The 23706-nt window shown below is 36.6% G+C and overlaps 1 non-coding gene across 1 annotated transcript; it reads right to left on the reverse strand.

The window, feature by feature from the left end:
- Positions 1 to 21072: 21072 nt before the first annotated feature.
- LOC141615789 (small nucleolar RNA R71) lies at positions 21073 to 21178 on the reverse strand. Its single transcript, XR_012530187.1, has one exon. It is a non-coding gene; the product is annotated as a small nucleolar RNA R71 (small nucleolar RNA).
- Positions 21179 to 23706: the final 2528 nt, after the last annotated feature.

Genomic DNA, 23706 nt, shown 5'->3' on the forward strand with positions numbered 1-23706 from the left:
GAAAAAGGGTAAGCTAAGCCAAAAGTTTATAGGTCCATATGAAATTTTGGACCGTGTTGGAGAGGTAGCCTACAAGTTAGCTTTACCACCAGCTTTGGATAGAGTGCACAATGTTTTTCATGTATCTCAACTCCGGAAGTATGTGAGTGATCCGTCGCATATCCTCGAGATGGAGAACATCGAACTTGATGAATCCTTGTCCTATGCCGAGATTCCTAAGGAGATTATTGATCGCAAGGTTCGTAAGACCCGGAATGGTGAGACGGTCTTAATCAAGGTCCTTTGGTCTAATCATAATGTGGAGGAAGCCACATGGGAACCTGAGGAAGCTATGCGAGAATGTTTCCCTAACCTTTTTGATCAGGTATTTTTGGTTACGGGGACGTAACCGTTGTCTTTTTAGGGGGGTAGGAGATGGTCGCGATGGTGTTTTGTTTTGTTTTTCCTTGTTTGGTTCGAGTCGGGAAATGATTTTGTGGTAACTTGTTGTGGTGCTTGTATAGTTCCTTAGAGTTGTCTTATGTAATTGGTATAGTCTTGTGACGTAGTGTTGTGCTTGCTTGTATAGTAGAGTGTGAACTTCGGGACGAAGTTCTTTTTAAGGGGGGAAGATTGTAACACTACGGATTTTCCTTGGTGACTACTCGACCGAGTAGAGCCTACTCGGCCGAGTAGTGCTTTGGCTGTGGGTTATTTTGGTTCTGCCGAGGAATACTCGGCCGAGTATAGTGAATACTCGACCGAGTATTGGACACTCGGCCGAGTATGCACTTACTCGACCGAGTGTCCGGTTTGGCGGAGTGTTATTTCGACGGTTTGATTAGGGAATGTTTAGGGTATTTTATATTTCCGCGTCAGTTTCTAATATCATTTCAAAGCTTTATCATTTCTACGTTACCCTAATCACACCCAAATCAATCCCTAATCCTTCTCTTAAGCATTTCGTGGCGTCATTGTGTGGGTAATCATCGTGATTCTTGCGTATAAGTTCTCGTTGCACTGTTGGTAAGTTTTATCTTCGTGATTATTTGTACTTTGTGGGTTACTGTACATTTATATGAGAATAATATTTTGGGAATTGTACAAAGTATAATCGTGTTGCATGATCATTGTATAGGAGAAGACTTCGTAGAGGAGCCTTTTTGATTGTTCGTGTTGCATACTGCTGTTGATTGCTAAGGTAGGGTTTCCCTACTCAGTTTACTGTGCTTTGCATGACATGTTGTTGTAATTATCGTTGTCTGTTGATCATCGTAGTATGGAGGTTTTTGTGACAATGTTGGTGTGAGGGGATTGAGATGACTGCGATGTCATGTGATTGTGATTGTGGTGGAGTCACTTGCGGGAGTGGCTTCACACCCTAGTTCGCCCTCCGTGGAACCCGCCACGGGAGGGGATGTGCACATTAAGGGACAGGGATCGTTGTCGCTCGTTGAGGAGCTGGACTAGGTGGGATCGGCTGCGGTCACCCACTGGCGGCGAGGATTACCTGTTGCGATGGGTAATCTGGCAGGGCTACACACTTTGGTGTGTAGTCGGTTACTATGTGAGCTTGGATGATTGGGAATTGGTGATGATCAGACGATTATTGCATTTGTTTGTCTTATTAGTTGAGTAATATTGACCCCGTTGTTATTTGTGGAATCTGCGGTGATCCATTCGGGGATGGTGAGCAGGCTTGACAGGTATTTCTAGTGAGAGCTTGGGGATTATCTTGGGAGATTTGCCACCACGAGTCATAGCATCACCGTCTGAGTCTTAGCGGGTTTTCCTTTAATGTTAAGACTTTGAAGTTGTATTTCGTTAGACAGTATTTGGTTTTGGATATGGTAAACTTTGCATTTCGCCGTACTTTAATAATAGTGCTCAATTCAGACGCTGTTGGTATGTACTAACCTCGGGCAACTGAGATGGTAACGCACTTTCATGGTAGGGTGGTCCTGGTAAGGCACCTTGGTATGAGGGGGTGTTACAGATAAAGCCAATCGACTACGAGTGATTAAAGATAAAGACTTGTACCCTATATCACTCGATTTGAATGACTCTCGTAATCCAATGGTATTTAGACGGATCCACAAACCATAGATCTTGAGTAAGGGGTGAGGGTACGTGTTAGGAAGCCCATAAGGACACCTAACCTCGCCCGTCAATAACGGCCTCTACTAAGTCAAGTGTCGGATTTCAAACAAGGTCATAGCTACTACGATATATGATATGCAAACATCGTTTTCAAAACCCTAACATGTGAAGTTTCTATGTCGATTTAGATGCAACTAAACTAACTTTGTCAAAGTTGTAATTTAGCATGTGGGTTGATTGATCTAACAACATATAAACGAAACAAACAAGGCTTGGTGGGAATGGGGGAGCCGTTGGGATCTACCCTATTACAACCCAGGCATTTCATGTCGACACAACGAGAAATTAAAGATACAACTCGATCTAAATACAATTGCTATATACAACACCGTACATGACACATTACACTGCCATTCGGCCTAGAAAAACGTGCACAAAGGGGTGGCCCACGGCTTACATGACTCACGGCCTTGGGTCACTCCTCGTAATGTGTGCTTTCACTTAATCTTATCGAATTAGACATTGGGTCACACACCAAAGCATGCATTAGCATAAATCGGGCCATGTTGCTTTAAACAACATGCGATTTACTACGCTCTTACTTGCATTGGGGCACAACCATCTAACCAAACAAGACTAAGGTTTTTAGAAGAGGTTTTGACTCGATAAAAGTAAAACTAATTACAAACAAACTACCAAACATGACTCGATAAACAAAATAATTACAAGATACGAAATAACGAGATAAAGATAAGAAAATAACGAGAAAAGGACCACAAGGACACGGCCAAACACGGCCTACACGTTCTAGCATACCCTAATTCTTAGGTTAGATTCATTAGGTTAGATAGATGATTGCGAAACGGGTTAGGAAACAAGTTAGAAAAACAAGTTAGAAACGACGTTGATAGATTGAGATGATGTCACGCCAAGGTGTATTCTACACGGCCTAAAGGGGTCAAATTAGGTCAAGTTCGCTAATTAAATTAACTCGTCAAGTGTTAATAAGAAGGTGCTAATCACGCACTCTTATACTAGCGAGAAATTAGGTGAAAGAGAGAGATGCATTCAATTAAGTTACAGAATCGTCAGTTGATTTTTAAAGCCATGTCGATGTACCCCAACGTGTCTAATTAGGTTATTTAATTGATCTAAAGTCGTCTAATTAAGTCATATGTTAAAAATCAGAGGTCAAACTAACATGTGAATGGTCCTAAGGTGGGTCGAATTACATGAAACAAAAGAGGGGTCAAAAGCGAAGAGCAAAGTCAGAATTCGTTTTATTAATGCCCTACCTTGAACACGAGGATATGTAAATGAGACGGGGGTTACGACCGACTGATGTAGCGGTTTTTTTCCCATCTCAAGTCAACGCGGGTGTTCATGGTGGTACTTTAACTCATACTCGGACTAAACTAGTTTCATAGTTAATGATAACAATCGATAAACAAAAACGGTAAACAAACAAAAACGAACTATAAGAAAACAAACATAAAAAACGAAATAAAAGGGATAAAGAGGAGGATTTGATGTACCCTCAACCTACATGTATCGTTGACACCGTCTTGGGTCGTAATCGATGGTAGATTTTATCTCGAGAGGCCGTCGTCGACGAAGAAACAAAGCAAACAACATGTTTTTTGCAAATCTGGACAGCAACTTTCAAACTGCGATTTCTCTCCCGTTTCACGGTGAAAATTCGATTTAAAAGATGTTTTGAAAAGTAGAAAGAGAGGAGAACATATATCTTAAAACAAACCCTGCTCGTTTTGAGTTATTGGGCACGAAAAACGAGCACAAACAGAACTGGACAGACAGGAAAAGCCGCGAAAACAGAGTGTATAACACTCTGTTTTTCGAGGGAATTCGTGTACTCTCAAGGGCAATTTGGCTCGTAAATCTTTGTCTAATGTGTAGATGGATGTTGTATGGTTAATTTGGAACAAGAAACTCTTATTTTGATGGAGGTTTGAAGGGAGAACGAAGGGTTTCAAAGAGGACACACAAACTGATTCTCAGTTTGTAAGTCGGTTTTGTCGAGGGTTTTTGGGAGGCAATTAGGGTTTGTTTATGGAGTTTAAAGCTTGTAAGTGACGGTATTATGTATGGAGAACTTAGAGGAATGAATGTATGGTAAAGGGGGGGTATTTATAAGGAGTTAAGGTAGGGTTTTAGATGGGAGAGGCAGACGGGCTCGGTTTGCACATAGCTGCTGTCCAGCAGCTTTTGTGAGGGTTTGAGAGGCTTTGTGAGGGGTTTTCTTGGTGTTTAAGCTAAGGTAATATGGGTAGGATACTAGGGTATGGGTTAGGGTTAATGGGCACGGGTTTTGGTGGTATTTGGAGCGGGTTTTGGGCTCGGGATTGAGCACGCAAAACAGGGGGGGCTGCTTTGTGTATACGGGCTGTTTGGGGAGTATTTGGGACAGGATTTGGATGGGTTTTGTGGTGGTCTAGGTGCTGGGTGATTGTGGGTAATGTGGAGCACGGATTGGTGGTGATGGGTTGCGGGTTTGGACCAAGTTTGATTCGGTTTAGAAAGGCTTTCAACGGGCTATGCAAACACGGGTAGAGGAAAGAAATTGGGCTGTGTTGGGGGGATGTTTGGGGCGAGATTTGGGTGTGGATATGGGGGTTCAAACTGGGTTGGATGGGTAGAGACCTAGGTTGGTTAGTGTACTCGAGATTCGTGCCAACTCGTAAAGAAAACGGGCTCAAAAACCGAGCTAAAATCGAGCTCCAAAACGCGTGGTTAAAACGAGTTTTCGATTTTCAAATTCGATTTTTCAAATCAAATAACACATTAAAATAAATGATTTTTCAAATCAAATACACTCATAAAATGATTTTTCAAATCAATTATTTATTTTATTTTCAATAAAATAAACTTGAGAAAATAAATTCAAAATAAAGCAATAAAATGAATTCACTTTAAAAAAACATTTAATTTAAATATCATTTAAATTAATAAAATACTCCGTCGACAACGCTCATTCTACATCGTAAAACGAACCCAAATAATGACAATGACAACTAATAAATACATGTGTCCTATCATCATCGAGTGTTTGTCGGGTTCTCTATAAATTCCGATATCGACGGATACGGGTATCTACAAAGAGAAAGAAGAGTTTTTATCTTTCTAAAACTCAAATTTTAGATGAATGAATAATGAATAATACACTAACTACATTTTAGTGTATATTAGGTAAAATAAGATGAAAAACCAAAATGGTTTTTCATCTAAAAAACCGGGTGGAAGGGGGGGATTGGAGGGAGCCAATGCATGCTTGAGTTGTTCTTCACAATGAGCATTAGGTTTGCATGGCTAGTTAGTAGGTAATCATTGTGCTTACCACTAACAAAATCAACTTAATTTAAGCCTAATCCTCCTCTTAATTTTCGGCACACATGGATAATATGGACTCCATATTATCTTTGTCAAAATGTCAATTTGTTTTATGTCACATGTCATATGTAACATAAATTTGTTATGTATTTTTAACATATTAAAAATCAACGTATTAATAAAAATACGTCATACACAAAAATCGACTTAGTAATTCATAATTACTTGTACCAAAATATTTTACCAATTTATAAATCACAATAACTTGTATTTATAATAATTCATTCAATTTCAATTGTTTCCTTAAACAATAATTTCATCTGAGTAATGAAACAATTCGGTTACTCAGACCGTATCTCATTTTAATCAAATTTCAATGAGACACGTAAATATTACTTCCAAAATCGTCCGTCAATTTTAAATAATTTAATTGACTCGTAACGTTATACGATCAATTAAATGATCAATTAAGCGTGTTGCCCTTTAGGTATGACCTAGAGGATCAACTGATCACCACCGTCGCACGACAGTAATGTCAAACTCTAGTCAGCCAATCATTACCGATATGTGTGGACCAGTTGACATTAAAATGTTACTTCCCAATTGTATTCTTTATAATGAGACTTAAATATGTGGTCATCATGATCAACAGTTGTGATCGCATTATTGTCGGAGGACACATATTCCAACAATCTCCCACTTGTCCTCGACAAGTGTGCGTCACCAATTCTCTTGTCCTATTACTATCTCCTACTCAATGCAAGGTGTCTTTCAGGTCGTACTTGCAAGTGATCATATCGATAGTGGTTTCCTCGATCTGGAGAATAACTGATTGACCGGATTTATCCACCATGGATACATTCCGAGCGTGGCCACGCATTTCCAGTTCATTACTCCTCGAGTGGCCCTGAGATATTGTTATAACTCTGACTAGGGGTGGACAATTCCTATCGCACTCATTCCCTTCAACTAGCCACAGCCATCATAACCCAAAATATGTCCATTTGACCCCATTTACGAAGGTCGTAGTAACACAAATCAAAGTTAATCTGAAACTGTGCCATCTTAGGTGAATAGTCTTTAGTCAAAAGAATCGACTCAATTGAATACTATAGCAGCTCTCGCCACGACCAGGCTATATAAATTTGCCAGAACTCTATAAGCGGTCATAAGGCCCGACAAAAAGTTCCTAGCAGTCTGCCTATGTGATCGACTAGTCATCTCACATGACTTTATGGCACTTGAACTTGCCATCAATCGCATCACACTCTTGTCACTTCGAGACGTCACCTCATACAAGTGACTATGGGCAAATACAATGCTAATCCATGTTCACTTTAACGGGGTTTAATTGTCTCCACAACCCGTTAGTATGTAACAAAGTATATGGTGAGTTAATAATAACTCAAACGACAAATGTCGACATCACACTCGGGTAGTCAATACAAGATTACAACCTTGTGATGCATATCGTAAGTGTGTAAACACTTGTTGATTTCAACAGAAGTTCAATATGTTACGTGTCCATGTGTTTAAACTTCTTTATCATATTATCCTTTACATTCATGTTACCACTCATAGCATGAACCTTACCAAGTACACATCAAGGTTCCCGACCTTGGTTTCGGTTCTTTATCTTGAAAGAACTTTCTTATCGATTATCACATAACGAACAAATTTGTGATGAATGATATAACTTGTACTGATCAAGTACTCCATCCACACACAATGCACTAGGTATATGTTTTGTAGAGTCTTGCAATAAATTGTCAAGATGATTAGCCTAGAACTTCTCACAAGTCCTAGCATATTAGGAAAGGTTAGTTTTGAGTAACTTCTTATTCAACTAAGTAACTTTCCAAACTTCCTATTTCTCCTTTTGGCTTGAAAAGTTTTAGGATTCTCTTAAATCCTTACATGTGCTCGGATTTTCATAAATATGTGCAACCTCTTGTCACATAACAGAGCATTCTGTCAAACACCGAAATCGCTCATCGAATTCTTCTCGAGAATTCATGACGTTTCTATTTTGGCTTACCAATGGTCCATCATGCTCTTATGCATATGATTCATAATTGGACATGCGCATGATTATTCTAATGGCGGAAACATTAGTCACTTTTAATCATGTCATCAACTATATTTAGGTTCAAGGAACGACCATGACTGCCAATGGCAATTCCATTTTCATTTACATGAATAACCTATGTGTATGTTGATTCGATGTGTATCTCTTAATACTAATCCAATATCTCTTGATGTAATTGGATTCATCATAGTCCATATTCATCCAGAATTGAAAACTCAAATACTTCCTTGTGAAAGAAGGTATTAGCTCGTCATTCTTCAATGAGTGATGAGTTGTTAACATTCAAAGGATGATAGCTCCCACTAAATTCCATGTCTTCACATGATAATTTCTAAACTCCCACTTAATTCCACATGTTTCGAAATTTACTTCTTAATTGAAACATTTCAAGAATTGAAATATAAATTGCATTGCCAAGTTATTAAGATAAAACCATATATGTTCCCATCATATCTATTCAAAATACTTATTTTGAAGTAGTCTCATCTTAACCTTATTAATAGAGATTTTAATCTCTAACTCACACATGTGTAGCAATGTCATTATTCAAATATAAATAATATCTAGAACACGTCCTTCGAAATACCCTTTCGGAAGGAGGTTTAACCATTTCATAATGAGGTTAAGTAATGACATCTGCGTGGTTAAAACTTAGCTATAGAAGATATCGGTATATCAATCCTTGCAACTCGTTTATAACTAGTATGTTACTTTGATTCATTTAGGCTCTTAAGTAAATCTCAAGGTTGAAACTATTGGTCAAAATTTTTCATAAACTAGTCAAAACTCTTGTTAAGACTTTATATTAGTCATTTTGTTCCAAAACTTTCTTTTGGTCTCCTCGTGTAGTTATCTTGAGAACATACTCTTATGATTACTTCACTTGGTCTCTTTAGTCATATAGAACTTACTTGAGACCATAGATCTCATCTATTGGGTATACTGTATAAATGGATATACCTTTATTCAAATCATTCTCTCTTGCGTAGATCTCATTTACACAAGTACACAAACTTATCTTGGTGTGAGTTGTGTCCTCATTTTTCTCCCACTCTATCTTTAGAATAAATACACTAGAGATTCAAAGATAGCAAATGAGACACAAATAATGATGTTTAAGTATAAGGAGAACTATCTCATAGATTGACTAATAGTTTTAGATTTCGTAAGTGTACTTGGTGATTGACATTCCTTAAAGAGAGTTTATAGACTCAATATCACTTTATAAATGATCATACACAAGCCTTAAGCATGTGGACATATAATGAATCCCGTCATTATAGTTGTCTATTAGATCACTTTAAGTGAATAATCATATGTTTCTAAGAGCAATCATTTAAATACGAATTTTAGAACAAAGGATAAAATGGTAAAACGGGTGACTTGGGTTGCAAACCAAGCCACCATTATCCAAAATACAACCAATTATCCAAAATACCTTTCCATGTCGAACACGGAAACTTAAAGGTTCTAAAAATCCAAAACATAATTAAAATAAGACAATGAAAAGCGAAGCTCCATGAAAGCTATTCCTAGCTTCTTGATGGTTTCTCATGCTTGATTTTCCTTTCCCTTGTCTTTGCTTGGTGGAGGCCCTATTTACAATAAAAAGGGAGATACATTATCACAACTTTGTATCATAATACCATAGTTGAATTAGAAACATAAGAGAAGGGATAGTCAATTACCTACTGGAGTGATCTTTCCAGCCTTAATATCACCAAGGTATTTGGAACAATTTCTTTTCCAATGTCCTATACCATTACAATAATGGCATTTATCAAGAGGACCGTTCTTGATTTTTGAAGTGAGAATTATTAGCCTTAGCTTTGGTGAAAGTGGGAGCTTGTTTCTTACCCTTCCTCCCATTCTTCTTGAACTTCCCCTTGCTCTTAGTGCTTATGTTAAGCACATCCTTTGGTGGGTTCACATTTAACCCCATGTCCCTCTCGGCTTGCACAAGTAACTTGTGCAATTCTTCAAGAGACACATCCTTGTCTTGCATGTTAAAATTCACCCGGAATTGAACATATGCTTTGACTTTGGACAAGGAGTGTAGAATCCTATCTACAATGAGTTGTTTGAGCACATGAGGGCTAACCTTTTGGCCCTCTTTGAAGTTGAGATCAAAGAATGCCGCGGCCGCCTCATATTGGACGATCCGCGGAGTTTGTGAAAACATTGTCACAAGCTTGGAGTAAATCTCATTAGCGGTGCCCATTTTAAAGGCTCTCCTTTGGAGGTCCGCCTCCATCGCAAATATCAACACATTTTTCATTGCGGCGGACTCCTTATGGTAAGCCTAATATGCTTCCCTAGTGGCGGCGGTCGACCTAGTAGTAGGTTCAGGTGGAGAGGCCTCGGTAAGGTAACGAAGCTTGTCGTCACCTTGGGCGGCTAATTTGAGTTGGGCATCCCAATCGGAGAAATTTGACCCATTCTTTTCAAGTTTACATCGATCCATGAAGGATCGGAGCCATGATGAATTAGTGAGAGGCGTGGCGTTAGGGGTCGGTGTTGCCATTTGTTATGAGAAAAAAAGTGGTCTACAAAACAAAATAGAAGGAGTAAAACAAATGTCGTTTTAATAATAATACTCGTAAAAATGTATAATTTAAACAAGTTTTATGAATTTTTCTAGTGACCTCTACCCAACTAGATAAATGATTCCAAGACCCAAATTCATATCGACTTAGGCACGGTGGAGCCGATTCATCCTATATCAATATAACTCGGTGGATTAACGTTTAATCGATTCTACTTTTAGAACTCTTGGTCGATAATATTACATTAACATTTATCTTTAGCCCAAAACACATTCAACAAGGGGACGGTGTGGCCGATAAAACCCTTATCGAAAAACTTTTGTTGAGTTTAATCCAAATTTCGAATAAATGTGTCCATGATCCAAACCCACATTAACTTGGGCACGGTGTGGCCGATTCATCCCTTATCAACATGAATTCGGTGGATAGACATTTATCACCCACTTCCCCTACGTAATAAGGTTTGTATCCCGGTGTGGCCGAGTTCACTCCCTCACGAAATAGGTTTTCATGGTTTCTACTCTTTGGTAAGGCTATGTCTCAATTGATTGTTTTAGCGAAAGGTCATGTCAATTTATTATCTATCACTTTTTAAGTGAACTAAAGCGGTGAACTACGATAATTGTAATTGACACGGTCGATAAACTCGATGAAAGAAGATGCATGTTTTAGTTATGGCGATTTAGCGATGCATGTGACAAATAAATAAAATGCAAAGCATAAAAATAAATCCTAGTATGGCCTTCCTAAAAAGAAAAACTATTTAACTATTACATATTCGGAAACCAACTCCATTGGTCCCTTGAACTTCGGTTGTGGCACGCATCTCGAGGTAACACCGTCTTTATGTATCGCCATCTTGAAGAAATCCGTCTTTGGGAACTCCGAAATAATTAAAATTACATAACAAATTACATAATTTCCTATTATACATTTGTAACTAAACTAAAATAAATCTATTAAATTACAAAACGGTGATACGAGATCACAATAAATTACAACCGAATCGATATTCCCATACATTTCGGGTAATACCAATTAAAAACTAAGGCCATACTAAGTAAAAATTACATAACTCAAAAATTACATAAAATAAAATTATGACAATCATAAGAAAAATACAGCATTATAATATGTATGAACATGCCCAATTTTATGCTAAATCGCCTTTAGATAACCAATATCGTATATTACTCGGTTTTTACGGATTTGCGTGATTTTAACATTTTATAATCACAAAAATTACATAAATTCATATTTATGCATAAGTTAATTATAATTCACAACATCTTGTAATTATAATTAACCATTCATTCTTATCTTTATTGTTTCTCAAACAATAATCATTTTTATTAATAAAGTATTTCAATTACTGAAATGAATCTTATTTAATCACATTACAATAAGATATGAATATTCTCTCTCACAAATGAATTGTTCAGTTTTAAGGAATTGATTAACTTGTATCGTCATACAATTAATCAATTTATCTATTAAGGGAATTGTCCTTTAGGTGTGACCTTAAGGGATCAACTGATCACCACCGTTAAACGACAGTAATGTCTAACTCTAGTTAGCTGATCATTACTGATAAATGTTGATCAGTTGACTATATAAATGGATCATCTCTCACGTATTCTTAATATGTGATTTAAACATGTGATCGCACTATTGTTGAGGACACATACTCCAACAAACAAGGTTGTGTTTCATGCAAATGTTTGTCGCATTATAATTGAAGGTACAAGTAGCATTATTTTCTAAGGCCATAGAAAACGAAATGTGTATATGGTAGATTTAAATGTTGTGTCTACTAACTCCTTTTCGCGCATGAAAGTTACACTTTATGATCCTTTTTTGTGGCACAAACGTTTTGGTCACATTAGCTCACCTATTTTGAATAAACTCAAAAAATGGGACTTGGTTGAAGGACTACCTAAAATCAGGTTTGATCAAGAAAAAAATGTGTGACACTTGTGCTAAAGAAAAACTGTGTGACACTTGTGCTCGATAGAAACATGTGAGATCATCGTTCAAGCCTAAAAGAGTGGTAAGCACGAATCAAGCCCTGGATTTATTACACATGGACTTATGTGGTCCCATGAAGGTAAAGAGTAGAAGAGGATCCAGGTATGTCTTTGTCCTCATTGATGACTACTCAGAGTATGTATGGCCTATCTTTCTTCATTCAAAAGATGAGACTTTTGATGAATTTGTTTGTCTTATGAAACTTGTTCAAAATAAATATAAGACTAACCTTGTCTCAATTCGTACGGATCACGACACCGAATTTGACAATCAAGCCTTTAAAGAATATTGTAGAGTTAATGGTGTAGGATATAACTTTTCTTCACCACGAACTCCTCAACAAAACGGTGTCGTTGAACGTATGAATAGAAACCAAGAAGATATGGCTCGTACAATGCTCTTATGTAGTGGTCTACCTCGTAACTTTTGGGCTGAAGCCATTAGTACTTCATGTTATATTCATAATCGTACTCTGATAAGACCTATCCTAAATAAAGCTCCTTATGAACTTCTAAGAGATCTTAAACCTAATATCTCTCATCTTCGTTGTTTTGGGTGTAAGTGTTTTGTTCATAACATTGGTAAGAATAGGTTAAGTAAGTTCAACTCTAGAAGTGATGAGGCTATTTTTATAGGTTATTCGGATCATAGCAAGGCTTATAAAGTCTTCAATAAAAGAACACTTTGTATTGAAGAAAGTATTCATGTTATTTTTTATGAAGATAACGTGTTCGATAAGCCCTTACAGGATGAAGAAGAAGACATGAATGAACCTGACTTTCGCTTTTCCAGAAATGATCCTCCAGAATTGGAAACTGGGGATAATGAGATTGAAGGAACAAATAATGAGCTTGATTATTCTTCAAATGACAAAAAAATAGAAAACTTAAGTTATAGTTGATAATACTGTAACTTTGTCCCAAGATAAGGATCCTCAATCCAATGTTATAGATGATGTTACTATAACATTGAATCCAAATCAAGGTAATGAGTCTGAAGTTATACCTGACTCAACTACAACACCAGGATTGGATTTAGGGGGAACATCCTTCAATTATGAGTCAAATGAAGTTGGATCAAGTCGAAATACTGAAGAACCAAGTACTTCAACAAAATGGAAATATAAGAGTTCGCACCCTATGGAAAGCATACTTGGTAATATTAAAAGGGTGTTCAAACGCGACGATCCTTGAACAACTTCTGCTCCTTCTATTCGTTTTTATCAACAATCTAACCAACAAATATTAAGGAAGGTCTCGCAGAATCAGATTGGATTATAGCTATGCAAGAAGAGCTTCAACAATTCGAACGGAACAAAGTTTGGTACTTAGTTCTTAGACCCAAGGATCGATCTGTAATTGGAACAAGATGGGTGTTTAGAAATAAATTAGATGATGTTGGGGTCATAGTTCAAAATAAGGCAAGATTGGTGGTACAAGGCTATAATCAATAAGAAGGAATATATTATGACGAGACCTTTGCACCCATTGCTCGTCTTAAAGCTATTAGACTTCTGATAGCATTCGCAGCTCATAAAGGAATGAAACTCTTCCAAATGGATGTCAAGACGGCGTTTCTAAATGGGTATCTACAAGAAGAAGTCTTCGTAGAACAACCTCCTGGATTAAAGGATAAAAAATTTGAAGACCATGTCTTTAAATTAGACAAGGCATTGCATGGATTTAAGCAAGCACCAAGGGCCTGGTATGATAGATTATCAAAACTTCTACTTGAGAGTTGATTTAAGAGAGGATCTGTAGATAAAACCCTCTTCCTAAAATCCGAGGATTATTCTGACCTTCTGGTTGTTCAAATCTACGTCGACAATATTATTTTTGGATCAACCAACCGCAACATGTGCAAGTATTTTTCATAATTGATGACTTCCGAATTTGAGATGAGTATGATGGGAGAATTGAAATTCTTCCTAGGTCTGTAAATTCAACAAACTGAGGAAGACATCAAAATTTATCAACAAAAATATATTTAGGAATTAATTAGAAAGTTCGGAGTGGAAAATTCCCATGCAATGTCTACTCCAATGGTAGCAGATAAGAAATTGACTTTAGATGAAGACGCTAAGTCAGTTGATGAAACAACTTACCGAGAAATGATTGGGTCATTTCTATATTTAACTGCAAGTAGACCAGATATCATGTTCAGTGTATGCGTATGTTCAAGATATCAATTATCTCCCAAAAAATCGCATATGACGGTCGTAAAAAGAATCTTATGATATCTTATTGGCACGTCCAAACTCTATCTATGGTATCCTATGGAATGCCATTTCGATTTTTTCGGATATTCAGATGCCGATTATGCAGGATGCTCACTCGGCAGAAAAAGTACGTCAGGTGTTGCCACATTTGTTGGACTATGCATTATTACATGGGGTTCAAAGAAGCAAAATTCAGATACCCTTTCAACAGCATAAACCGAATATATTGCAGCAGGACTGGTATGTACTCAATTATTGTGGCTTAAGCAACAGTTATGTGATTATGGTGTTGACGTAGGTTGTATTCCTATTTTATGTGATAATACGAGTGCTATTATTATTTCCAAAACCCCGCGCAGCACTCGCGTACCAAGCACATTGAAATTAGACACCATTTTATATGTGACCATGTTGAAAAAGGGAATATAAAACTTCAATTTTGTAGTAATGAAAAATAATGGGCAGACATTTTGACAAAGTCTTTGGCTAGAGGCCGTTTTGAGACTTTACGGGTGGAAATTGGTTTAATCGGTGACACCTAAGCTTCTATAAATGTTTAATCTCTCAATGATTGATTAGTATGAGGTACGATTGTATGATTGTGTCCGTATATTTCGTTGCATGAATATTTACGTTTTATAGAAATTTATTTATCGTATGTATTCCATGTTGTATTTAAGAATTTATGTTGCATACAAACTTATTCTCTTAACAAAATTAAGATACACCAAAACACTTATTTGCCAAATTATATCAAAAATCTTTTCCACAATTCCTTCATACCATATCTCGTCCAATATTTCTTATGCTTGCCATATCTATACAAAATATTTTATACACTATTTTCCTAATTTATGTAAACAACAAACTCCCTAAACCTAGATTCCCACCTATACCCTATATCAACCCCCCAAAAAAAAAAAAAAAAAAAAAACTGTTTGCCTTGGTCAATTATCAAACTTGCATTCACTTTTTACTTTACCAAATGCAACCACTCGATCTTCACACCGAAACCAACACTAACCACAACCATGCAATCAACCACAACCACTGTCATCCCATCAACCTAATTCCTCTAACTTCACTCCAACGACCCAACATCCATCATCACCTTCCTCTTTGTTTCATGGTCGGGATGAGTCGGTTTCCGAGGGGAAATGAAGACGGCTCAATAAGGGGAAGAATAAGGTTGTAGTATAAGATGTTGAAAAAGATAATGAACCCAAGGTTGTTGTTCGGGATGGGATTTCAAGGACTTTGTTTCGAGAGCCTTCGAAGAGCGCAATCAAAGCCGGTTTAAACCACGTTCGCATGACAAAGGGCCGAAGCATCTTGGTTTCTCGGGTTTTAAAGTACTCCATTCATGGTGGAAGGTATTATCCTAAATCTTGGTTGTCTCAAATTCCGTCTTTAAAGTTCTTTGTGGATTATCTTGATTTTCAAGGGTGGAGTGATGTTAGTCGGTTCTCGGGTCCTACTTACCCAATTGAGGTTGTTCAGTTCTCCGTTCATGGTGAAAGTTAAAGGGGGAGTTGATACGTGCATTTTATATAGCCTTTTTAGTCTTATTTTACACGTATTTTTATGCATTTTTATACTATTTTGTATTGCAATATGCCCCGAATTGGCTACTTTGGGTTATTTTGTCTATTTTGCAGAAATGAACCTGAAAGTGGTGAAACCGTGCTCTATTCATCCTATTTTGCATGAATTTTGAGGAGACGGGAATGTTAGGGTGAGAGTTATGCATTGGGATGCGTGAAGGGTGGTCAACGAAGCAGTCAAAGACGATTTAGAAGCTGACTTGGAGGAAGAACACTCGATCGATGGGTTTGTTTGGTCGATCGAGTGGTTTGGAATGTTGAAGAGGTCGATCGAGTGATTTGCTGTGCTCGATCGAAATGCTGTTTAGAGGGTTTCCTCGATCCAATAATCTTTCCACTCGTTCGAGAGGATTATATCTTAAAGTCCTCGATCGAGTGGTTTTAAACTGCTCGATCGAGTGGTTTTAAACTGCTCGATCGAGAGGTTTTGATATTACACGGGCTTAATTAACCCGTGTTGGACTTATTTCTTGATAGACGTTGTTTTTCTATTTAAGCATTCATAATTAGGTTATTAATTACGTTTTTTCTCATACTTAGAATGCCACTTTACTTTCTTTAATACCTTTTTCTACTGTAACTTTCTTCCCTTAATCTTTTGCTTAGTGGATTTGATATTTACGCCGGAATCGCTTGAGATTGTAATCGCTCTTCTTCTTTTAATCTCATTCTTGTTATTAGTTGCTTTAATTCCTTGTTCCCTTACTTAATTAATTTATGCCCTAATTAATTTATGCATAATTACTATTATTGCATCATGTTTCTAATTAGTTTATTCATCATTATTATTATTGACAACATCTATATATATATATATATATATATATATATATATATATATATATATATATATATATATATATATATATATATATATATATATATATATATATATATATATATAAAAGAGAGTTTTTTCGAGCGATCTGAGAGCGTCCACATCATCAAAAATCAATTTAGGAAAGTATAATTTTTGATGTAAAAAATAAAGTGGAAAATCTTTTAATTATTATAATATGTATATTTCCTAAATTATATTCAAGTGATATTTCTAATTTTTATATCAAACTTTTACATTTCATTTGGCAAAAAAATATCGTTAAAAAAATTATGAAAATAATATTATTAGCTTTGTGTTAAAAAATGCTATCAGAGTATAAATTTCATATTATTTGCACATATTAAAGATGGTGTACTTCTTAATACGTAAAGTTGTGTCCTTTTTAGTATGTTTTGTCCCACATTGGAAAATAAGTAGGTGTGGTGAATATATTACATATAAATAGTGAAATTGTCCTACATCGAAAGATTAGTATAAGCTGATGTGATCCTATGATTATAAATAGGATGCATATTTGGAACTTATGTATCCACCCAAAATTTTTTGAGTCTCATAAATATTGTTTTAAAAAGCTCTTAATATTTTCTATCATTATCTACGATATGATATAAAAAATAAAGTGGAAATCGTTGGGAACTACTCGGGAAAGAGTTAAAGAACATGAACAAGAAAATCAAAAAATAACTAAAGGTTTTACTAATGGTAGTCTCCTGACACAATACAAGACTAAAGATATTACTAATGGTTGTCTTCTGAATGCAGTAATAGAGCGTTAATGAGTTGTTATATGTACGATGTAGAGATCCATATCTAATGATCGAGACTAAGTGATTTTACCTTCAAAGAAAAATAATATGTATACAATAGTGGTTTTTTAAGAAAAGACATGTATTTCTTGGTATGTTATATCTTTCACATTGAAAAATAATGTAGGCATTATAAACATACTACGTCTAAATAATTAAATTATGTATCTCACATTGAAATAATAGTATACGGTAGGGTGATTCTATAAATATAAATAGGACGCATCCTTGAAACTTATGTATTAATCCAAAATTTTTTGATATAAAAGATATAGACTTTTTAGTATGTTATATGTCCCACATTGAAAAGTAATGTAGGTATAGTGGATATATTATGTATAAATAATAGAAATGTCCCGTATATATACATTTTCTATATTATATTAAAGTGATGTTTATAATTTTGATATAAAAACTTTATATTTCATTTGAAAAAAAAAAGTATCGTATGAAATTATATAATTAGATTGTGATAAAAAAATGCTATCATTAGAGTGTATATTGTATTGTATTGTATTTTCTCATTATTAAATCGGGTTGATGTCAAAGTAGGTGCAAAAAAAAAATGGTGTACTTAGTATGTTATTTGTCCTACATTGAAAAGTAACGTAAGTGTGGTGAATATACTATGTATGAATAGTAGAATTGTCCCACATCGGAAGATTACCATAAGGCATGGTGATCTTATTATTATAAATAGAGGTCATAACCCAAAATCTTTTGATTCCCGTAAGTATTTTCACAGATAACTCTTAAAAGAGTTTGTATTACTGTCTCTACAATAATGATTTCTAACCTAAGTTAATGTTTGGAAAATCTTTAAGTTATTATAATATATACTATGTATTTCTTATTTTATATTCAAGTAATGTTTCTAATTTTTATATAAAAACTTTTAAATTTCATTTGACAAATAATGTAGGTAAAAAAATTATGAAAATAATATTATTAGATTCATGGTAAGAAATGCTATCATTAGAGTATATATAAATTTCATATAATTTGTACATATTAAAGATGGTGTATTTCATAGTATGTTATATCTCTCACATTGAAAAATAATATAGGTGTGATAAATATACTACATATAAAAAATAGAATTTTTCCACATCGAAATATAACATAAGGTGGGTGATTCTATGAGCATCCTTGGACCTTAGGCATCAACCCAAAATCATTTGAGTCGCTTAAGTATTGTCTTGGAGAGCTCTTAAAATTTTATATCATTATATTTTCTATCTATAGATTTTATATGTCCCATCAACAACAATAACAACAACAACAACAACAACATCAGAGCCTTAATCCCAAAATGATTTGGGGTCGGCTGACATCAGATATTAAATGTCCCATATTGAAAAATAATGTAGGTGTGGTAAATATACTATGTTTAAATAATATAATTAGAATTATGTTAAAAAATATTCTATCATTAGAGTATAGGTTCTTATCATTTGCACATGTTTTAATTATGATAAAAAAAAATAGAAAACAAACGTCAATGGTAGCATGTGTAATCTATCAAAGTTCAAGATTACCATGAGAAATTTCCAATATTATAATGATATAGTTAATTAAATTTGCATTTAAAAGAGATATATTCGTACCAATAAAATAATAAAGGGGGTATTATTTTTTAATTGTTATTTTATTGCCACGCCATCAAACTTAGCATCCATTTAACAGCCTTTACATTAAGGGGTACCATGGGCAAAAAAATGGAACCTCAAGGGTACCATAGACAGATTTTAAAATTAGGGGTAACATGGAAAATCTAACAAAATTAAGCGGTACCACGAGAAATTTCCGTATCTCAATTATGTTAAATTTTTTTTGAAGAAAAACAACGTACACATATTAATGGAGAGTACTTAATCATATTATTAAATTTAAATATAACTATTAGATATAATGAGTAGCAATTGTCTGTATTCGTTATTCGAGATCTGGTTGGATGTTGAACTAAGTGCAAAAAAGATGGAGTAATTCTGAGTATGTTATTTGTCCCACAATGAAAAATAATGCAGGTTTGATTAATATATATTACCCACGTATATATTAATCTTTTATTTTTTTTGAAAGAGATATTTTAATAATATGTAAACAATCATTAGACATATAATGTAAACATTAAACGCTTAACGTTTTTTTGCATTATAAATAAGCTAATTATCCCGTTGCAACGCACGGGCATTCAAACTAGTTAGTAATATGAATAGCTAAATCCTTTCATGTTGGGACTAAGGAATCCATGATAGGATTGTGACGATGTAGCGAATAGACTAGATTGTTTACTTGTGAGAATCTGTACCCATGGCAATTTAATTATAATACCGACTTAGTTGAGTGCACTCTTCTAAGTTACTTTTAATCTGGTTAAATTTAATCCTGGATCGGAAGATTGGACTAATTAGACCTGGTATGAACAGTAGATTACCCTGACGAGGACGGAAGTTAAGTTGGTGGAAATCTAGGATAGAAAGTGGACCGCAAGGACCTTTCCTGTATCCGTCTTACAGTAGATATCTAGGCTATTTTTAGTTGAGTCGCTAGACTACCATGGTGAACCGAAATCCTGACATGTTCTCTCTCATTTGATCATCTTTATTATATTTTCTGTCTTTTATTGCCCTTTCTTTACTGCTCTTTCCTTTAAACCTTTATTAGTTTAGAAACTAAATTCAAACCCCCCATTTTGTGACCAAATAGACGGGCCTTAATAGATATCTTGCCTCCCTGTGGAGATCAACGCGACTTCCCTAGCTATATTAGTTAGTGACCAGTTGGTTATTTTTGGTAGGTACACGACTAGCCTGTCAAATTTTGGCGTCGTTGCCGGGGAGGCAATAGCCCTATTTGTTCTTGTTTTCGTTTATTTTTATCCGTCTCAGGGAATTTTTATTCCTCGAGACAGTTCTCATTTATCTCTTTCAGTGCTGTGTATGCCCAGGTCAAACAGGTCGGAGTTAGTTCCTGCTAATCCTTAGCAAGAAAGACTGTTTCGGCATAAACTCCGTTTGCAAAGAGAACTGCGAAAGGAAGACTTGAGTACTTTCGAGCCCGAGCTACAATACTTTTTATTTGCAGAAGACCAGTCTTTAGAAGAAGACAATCTAATTTCTGCCAAGCCAGTAAAGATGCCTAACATTACAAGTCATTCGGAGCCTAAAGCATCCTCTATTCCTAAAGGTTTCAACATCCAAACTGAGGACGGTAACACTCTCGATTTCCGTCCGTCCTACATAAATATGGTGGAGAGAAATCTATTCCGAGGTGTGGCGGGTGAAGATCCGCGCAAGCATATGGAAGTCTTTACCGACTATTGTTCTACTATTCCCGCTACCAAGGGAGTAACTCAAGACAAGATAAAGGAAGTTCTTTTTCCTTTTTCTCTAACTGACTCAGCCTGTGAGTGGCTGACTGATCTTGACCGGACAGCTGCTGGTATCACCAATTGGGAGACTCTCGCACTTGCCTTCTGTAAAAGATACTTCCCTCCGCAGCGCACTAATCAGCTGAGGGGTAAGATTACTAGTTTCAAGCAGGCACCTGATGAGACTTTCTATGAAGCTTGGTGTCGGTTCAAGAAGTTTGTGAGGTCTCTTCCTCACCATGGTTTTGATCAATGGTTCTTATGCAACCAATTCTACAATGGGTTATATGATGACCATAGAGCTATTCTTGACGCCTCATCCAACGGAAGATTTCAAAAGAACATTGATGACGATAAGAAATGGGGCGTTATTGAGGAGATGGCGACCCATTATGCTGAATATGGGAACCCACGGGACGGTATTCGAACGGTCCATTCAGTTGATAAGGCAGTTGTGGCTCAGCTGGAAGCCATGAATGCTCGGTTTGATAGAATGGAGCTGCAATCTGCTGGAGATCAACAGATGGTTCATATGTTGACTAGATAGGACACTGTCACATGTGAGAGGTGTGGAAGCAATGAAGGTCATATTGCTATTGACTGTCTTACAGAGAAAGAACAAGTCCTTGCCATTCAGCAATACAGGCAAGAAGGAGGTTCTTATTACAACACTCAAGGGGCAGTCCATCCCAATTTGAGGTGGACAAGTCAAAATATTCTTAATCCCACTCCTCCACCGCAGCAGCAGCCATATATCCCTCCTCACAAGGCTCAACAAGGCTTCCAAAAGCCTCCTTCTTTTCCTCCACCGAATCAAGGTGCATCATCTTCAAGTGGGGTGAGTGAGCTAGCTGAGTTAAAGTCAATGTTCCAGTCGTTGACAAAGCAATGGCAAATGAGTGACCAACAAAAAAAAGCTTCAATCAAGTCACTTGAAACCCAAGTTGCTCAGTTAGCCGCGAACTAGTCCACGAGGAAACATGGTCGTTTGCCGTCTCAATCAGATAAGAATTCGCACGAGACGGTGAACTTGATTAATTTGCGAAGTGGTCGCTCTTATGAAGGACCAAAACTGTCAACTTTTGATAGCATATCAGACCCGAGGAAGGCCATAAATGCTGATGAACAGTCAATTGTCGCTGAAGATAAGCTTACCACGAAGAATATACTCGATCGATTGATCTCTGGTGGTCGATCAAGTAGAATTGATGAAGAAAGCACTCGATCGAGTGGAAATGATGCTCGATCAAGAGAACCGGATAATCAAGGGATCGATCGAGAGGTAAATCACTCGATCGAGTGAAAAATCTGAAGAATCTGTTCGATCGAGTGGAAATTTGCCTCGATCAAACACTACTGCTATTGAGGAACTCGATCGGGAGGCTAATATTTCTCGATCGAGTGAAATTTCACCTGGAAGGACTCGATCGAGAGGCAAGAAGTCTCGATCGAGTGAAAACGAGCTTGAACCTGCTGAGACGTTAGAAGAGAGAAACAAAGGGCTCGAGATTCCTATTATCGTGCCCTTCCCAAGGCGATTACAGGGCACGGACGCCATCAACAGCTCGGTAAATTTGCCGAGCTCCTAAAAAGTTACAGGTCACTGTTCCATTCGCCGAGTTGCTGACACAGGTACCCTCTTATTTAAAGTTTATGAAAAAAGATTTATCACGTAAGAGGCATATCAATGATCAGGAGACGGTAGCTTTGACTGAGGTAGGGACTGCCCTAGTTCAAAACAAGTTGCCACCTAAAAAGTCAGACCCGGGTAGTTTCACGATTCTGTGTCGCATAGGTACCCATTTGATTGATAACGCGCTATGCGATCTTGGTGCTAGCGTGAGCGTCTTACCTTTCTCTCTTGCTAAAATACTTGGTTTGAATAAATTTAATTGCACAAACATGACCGTACAGATGGCCGACCATAGTATATCAAGGCCATTAGGAGTAATAGAGGACATACCTGTTAAAATCGGGAGATTCTTTATTCCTGTTGACTTCGTAGTGCTTGATATTCCCGAGGACACTCACACCCCTATTATTTTAGGGAGACCATTTTTATTCACTGCTCGCGCAGTGATAGATGTTGGGGGTAAGACACTCACGTTTCAGGTAGGAGATGAGGAATTAATTTTCCATCAATTTAAGTCTCGTAGGGCTCCCATGCAAGCTCGACCTTGCAATGCCCTTTCCTCTACTGACTCTCATATTGACACTCTAGATGAAAATTCTGAATTTTGTGCTGCCATTGTAACCCCTCCACCTCAGACTGAGAGCGAAAAGGAGGAACATTCGTCTGTTTTCCTTGCTGCAGGTACAGATGGAATAGATGCAAGAGCTGTCAAAGGTCGTAGTGCAATTAAAGACAATCAAAATGGGAATGCTAACGTCAAAGCTGATGGGAAACATAAAGGGACGAGAAAAGTTTGCGCATATGTGGATGTTGACTATTCTCCCCCTACTGGTTCAAATTCAAGCTCATGGAGAACAAAGAGGACGGTCAAGGATGATGAAGGGACCTCCTCCAGTCACAAGCCCTCTGTTGGGATACTGAATTGTTTTGGGAATTGAGCGGGAATGCCCCGTTGTAACAAATTGTAAAGATTAATTTTAAATTCCCGTTGAATTTCTTTATTACGTTTTTAGGACTGCTAGAATTTAGACTATTTTCAGCGTAGTTAGAAAGACTATAGACTGTTACTTTGTGATTTGGTATGTTTAAGATATGTTTGCGAGTATTTTTATGCAGGTTTGGGGAGATAATAACGCATTTG

This window comes from Silene latifolia, chromosome 11, assembly GCF_048544455.1.
Source record: "Silene latifolia isolate original U9 population chromosome 11, ASM4854445v1, whole genome shotgun sequence".
NCBI lineage: Eukaryota > Viridiplantae > Streptophyta > Magnoliopsida > Caryophyllales > Caryophyllaceae > Silene > Silene latifolia.